Here is a 5,399-nt window from a genome sequence, read left to right on the forward strand (position 1 = left end):
CACTCCTACAAAAGGGTGCGGGGGTCGCTCCAACTATGGAGCCTTGTGACAGTCATCCTTCCGAGAAGTGGGGGGTAATGCTTGGGGCATAACAGGAGAGTCTCTTAACAAGAGATCTGCTCAGAGAATTTTTCTCCCAACAGTCAGGAGGGCCTTTGATTTGTGGGGAACTGGGCAGAGAAAAGGGGTGCTAGCTGGAGGGAAGGGGGGATACTCTCCAACCAAAAGAGTTCACAGAGTCACGATGGCCTGGCTCATGATCCGCCTGGTGACCATCCAGATGCTGAGAAGTCCCACGGGAAATAAGACTGGAAAAATGAAGATAAATATGAGCAGAAAATGAGGTCTAAAACTTGTCATATGACCAACAAGTCACTGGATGATTTGATTTGTGCCGCAGATATTTGAAGTAATACTTCATTAACACAAAATAATGTATTCAATGTCTATATTAGTTATAAAATATAATTACACAAGGAACATCTGCCCAACTTAAGAACCAGACCAAAGCCTTTGAAATTACCTAGATGTTTCCTCCCGATTGGTTGGCCTGCGATAAGCAAAATCCTGAAAATGGTGTTTATGGTCGCTCCTTTTAAAAATGTGAGCATGATCACTCTGTTGCCTCATTACTTGAATTTTCACTAAGAGAATTTAATATTTTACTTAAAAGCATACTTTGTAGCATAAAATATCCTTGGGTTGACATCACTGAGTCCAGCTTCTTGTTATTCACACCTTTGGTTTTTATTAACTTCGCCCCCCTGCCAATAAGCTGAGCTGCACAGTGAGGGAATGAGACGTTGATGGGCTCAGGAAAGATAGAGAGGTGCTGAGTGTGGTCCAGGTCCTGAGGGGGTCTGGGCAACCCCTGAACACGAAAGATAGTAACTTATGAGCACTTACTTATGGCAGGTGCTGTTCTTAGCACTCTGCTAGCATTTTAACAGATTATCCTCACAATTCTGCAGTAAATTCAGTACTATCTTTGTATTACAGAGGAAGAAAATGCCTCCTAAAGAAATAACTCACACAAGATCACTTACTTTACAGAAGCAAAGGCAGAATTTAAACTCTGCCCTGGATAGCTCCAAAGCCAAGGCCTTTAGTTTCAAATCAGTCATTTTACTAGACAACCTCTATTGCTCCATTGAGTTTGACTTAAAACCATGACAGTTTAGGACTGAACTGGGTGTGGTTGGAGGAGTTAGGAGTTTTGCTTCCCAGTTTTGTTTCAGCTCAGGTAAAATGGGTGTTAGGACTCCACTCTCCTAAAGTGAACCAAATGCTTGAGGGACCCCAGCCCAGCACTGCATGTGATGTGAGCATGATCACTCTTTCTAAGAGATTTGTTTGACACACAGAGGCATTTGACAGCTCCGAAAAGAAGGGCTTGGGAAATTATAAACTACGATATTAGACAAAAAGACGAGCAGTTTTCTGAGTTCTAGAACAAACAGTACCTAGGGAAAGAAAACAAGAAGCTGACGGAGATTAGGGGAAAGTTTTGTAACACCCTATTTAAACCTAAGCAGACATATCCTGATATGCTGGCGCTGAGGTTTTGGAAGCTGGGGTAGAAGGAATGGTAGAAGTCACAAGCCACTGTTGTAAGTTGCAGAAGCACTGGAAGTTCTTTAGGAAAGAGCAAAAGAGGACCTTGGAAATTTCATTTGAGGACCTACTCTATCATTTAGGGGCTAGAAGATACCAGGGCTCCCTCACCTATTGTCCCTATGTTCCTTGAGAATAGGAACTGGGCCTCAGTCCCCACTTTCCCTTCACCTTCCAACAGTGTACCTTTCACTATGTGGTGTTGCAATAACCCCTCTGACCTCAGAACCTCAAGGAGCATAAGCCAAATTTATCAGGGTGGGAGGCACAGATCGGAACCAGAGGCCAACTTCTGGAAATGCAGCCCCAGAAGTGGACCAAGACGTGTGCTGACTGGCAAACCTTACACTGACCATCACCCCCCATGAGCAAGTCATGCCTCTGAGTCTTGCTGCCTGGGAAACTTCTGTAGATCCCTGCAATAAAACAGACGATTTCCACTCCCTATCTCACTTAATTTACTGCTCAATTTATTGTGGGTGGGGCTAGCCACAGGGAAATGGGGCTTGAAATGGTTCGCTTTGTTCTCTGCATGCTGCCTACACACCCACTTCTCTGCCATCTGTGAAGGAAGAAAGTGCAATGTGCCTGGAATGAGAACACTGAACTCCCATGATGATATTCATCTTAGTGACTGAAAAAAAAAAAAAAGGCAGAGAGGAGAAAGAGACTTAAATTAACATCCTCCGGATCTTCGGGGAAAGTGTTTAAACATTGAGAAAAGAACAATACCATTTCAGTATGGGAAGCTATACACAATAAGCACACTTACTTTTTTGTTTTTTTAAGATTTTATTTATTTATTTGAAAAAGCAAGAGAGAACAAGCTGGGGAATTGGCAGAGGGAGAGGGAGAAGCATGCTTCCTGATGAGCCTGATGGACCCTGGGGTCATGACTGGAGCCAAAGGCAGACACTTAACTGACTGAGCCACCCAGGCGTCCCTATAAACACATTTCCTATAATGGCTTTTTCTAAACATGACTCCTTAGTAACTGAGATTAAGTGTAAAAGTTGTAACGAAGGAAATTTCATACATTTCTTAAGATTAGCAAGGCATTTAAAATTCATTATATTTTTCGTAAGGTAAAAAAAAAACAAAACTTTTGCAATCATTAAACAAAGTTGGATTAAAATAACCACATAAGTGCCCACTCAATCCTGAGGATGAAGAAGAATGTTCTTGTTTGTCTCATGACTTTGGATGATTTCCCTGGTGCTGAGTCCACGGAAGCATCCCTCTACAGAGCTTGGCGAGTCCGTGTGGCTGGTGTGTTCACATGAAGGAGCAGAAGGTGTGTGGGAAGGTGAGCAGGGTTCCCATCTCAGAGCTTTGTACATCACATTGGAACTACATCCTAAAGTCGGTGGGTGTTCAATGAAGTGTATCAAGTAAAGGTGTGGGGAGGTGGGTAGGCTCCAAGATGGCCCAGTGATCCCCCGCCTCCCATGATATTCACACCCTGGTTCTATCCCTTCCCTTTGAGTGCGGGCTGGATTTAGTGAGTTACTTCTAATGAAAAGAACACAGCAAAAGTAAAAGGAGGTCATTTCTGAGATTAGGGTATAAAAAGACTGTGGCTTCCATCTCAGTTTCTTGGTCTCTGTCTCTGTCTCTCTCTCATTGAGAGAAGAGGAATAAGTTGCCATGCTGTGAATTGCCCTATGGAGAGACCCACATGGCAAGGAACTGATATCCACCCAGCTAAACTGCTTCAGGACTTCTGACCCTCAGAAGCTATGAAATGATGTTTGTTGTTTTCAACTGCTAGATTTTGGGATGATTTGTTATGCAGCAATAGACAAATACATGTCTATTATTTGTATATTAAAAAAGAATGGCCCTGTTGAGACGCCGACTCTTGATTTCAGCTGAGGTCATGATCTCAGGGTCATGAGATTGACCCTGTGTTGGGCTCTGTGCTGGGCATGGATTCTCTCTTTCCCTCTCTTTGCCCCTCTCCCTCACTTGCATACATGCACTTTCTCTCTCCCCCTCGCAAAAAAAAAAAAAAAAAAAAAAATTGAAAAAGAAAATGGGCTGAGGGAGCCGCCATTTTGGGTGCTGAGCTTTAAGTGCCAAGTTCCTTTCACCCGTTTTCATGCCTGGATTCAGCCAGGAGGAACAGCACAGCATGCTGGGCTCTGGATTTAAAGCTGAGCGTTTACGAGTCAATTTGCGATTAGTCATAAACCGTCTTAAACTATTGGAGAAAAAAAAAACGGAACTGGCCCAGAAAGCAAGAAAAGAGATTGCTGACTATCTGGCTGCTGGGAAGGATGAACGAGCTCGGATCCGAGTGGAGCATATTATCCGAGAAGACTACCTTGTGGAGGCCATGGAAATTCTGGAGCTGTATTGTGATCTGCTGCTGGCTCGGTTTGGTCTCATCCAGTCTGCGAAGGAACTAGATTCTGGTCTGGCTGAATCTGTGTCTACACTGATATGGGCTGCTCCTCTGCTCCAGTCAGAAGTGGCTGAGTTGAAAATAGTTGCTGATCAGCTCTGTGCCAAGTATAGCAAGGAATACGGCAAGTTATGTAGGACCAACCTGATTGGAACTGTGAATGACAGGCTAATGCACAAACTGAGTGTGGAAGCCCCACCCAAAATCCTGGTGGAGAGCTACCTGATTGAAATTGCTAAGAACTACAATGTGCCCTATGAGCCTGACTCTGTGGTCATGGCGGAAGCTCCTCCTGGGGTAGAGACAGATCTTATTGATGTTGGATTCACAGATGATGTGAAGAAAGGGGGTCCTGGAAGAGGAGGAGGGGGTGGTTTCGCAACACCAGTTGGTGGACCTGATGGAACAGTGCCCGTGCCCATGCCCATGCCCGTGCCCATGCCCTCTCCAAGTACTCCTTTCTCCTATCCACTTCCAAAGGGACCATCGGATTTCAATGGATTGCCAGTGGGGACTTATCAGGCTTTTCCCAATATTCATCCACCTCAGATACCAGCAACTCCCCCATCGTATGAATCTGTTGATGACCTTAATGCTGATAAGGATGTCTCTTCTGCACAGATTGTTGGTCCTGGGCCCGAGCCGGAAGCCTCTGCAAAGCCCCCTTCCCGACCTGTGGATACCTACAACACTACGGGAGTTGCCGTCCGTGCCAGACACACTACCAACCGCATCTGCTGGTGCCAACGCCTCAGCATCTGAGGACATTGACTTTGCTGATCTTTCCCGGAGATTTGAAGAGTTGAAAAAGAAAACCTAGTTCTCTTCAACCAGGCAACCTCCAGGCTCTGAGATTTGAGACTGAGCTTTTTCTCCTTGTAACAAAGAATCTCCATGAAATTCGTTTTCATCACTTAACCATCACTGAGCACACTCTTCCTCCGGGTTCTCTTTCTGCTCTAAATTCTGCTGCTTTCCAGTTCTCTGTTGCTCCTAAGAAACTAATGATTAGAGACTATGAGGCCAGAGCAGCTGACCCTGGGCAGCCGAGCTTGTCCATCTCCCTTGAGTGTGAGCCCAGGTTCTCCCATCACCTGTCCTTCTGTTCCTCCACAGGGGAGTGGGAAGGTGAAAGCATTAGGAGGAGAGCTGCCAAAGATGGCTGGACACGGAGAAGAATACTTCATGAAGTCTCTCAGCCCTGTGCTGAAGTTCTAGACTTAGAAACAAACCCCTCTGTCCAGAGGGGTTTGTAGTGAGCAAAGGTTAGCTCTGACTTCAGGGTCCAAGACAAATTCAAAGCCATGAATGGGAGAGACTGACTCTGGAAGCCCCTTTAACAGTTCTTGGAAGCTGGGTGCTCTCATTGGCTTATACA

The 5,399-nt window shown here is 45.2% G+C and overlaps 1 pseudogene across 1 annotated transcript; it reads left to right on the top strand.

Annotated features, from left to right (window-relative positions):
* Positions 1-3,658: 3,658 nt before the first annotated feature.
* Positions 3,659-5,399, top strand: LOC102746470 (IST1 homolog pseudogene; annotated as a pseudogene). The gene is made up of 2 exons (XR_014148039.1): positions 3,659-5,304; positions 5,337-5,399. The product of XR_014148039.1 is annotated as an IST1 homolog pseudogene (transcript).

This window comes from Leptonychotes weddellii, chromosome 8 (genome assembly GCF_054177405.1).
Source record: "Leptonychotes weddellii isolate Sample4059 chromosome 8, ASM5417740v2, whole genome shotgun sequence".
In the NCBI taxonomy this organism is placed as follows: domain Eukaryota; kingdom Metazoa; phylum Chordata; class Mammalia; order Carnivora; family Phocidae; genus Leptonychotes; species Leptonychotes weddellii.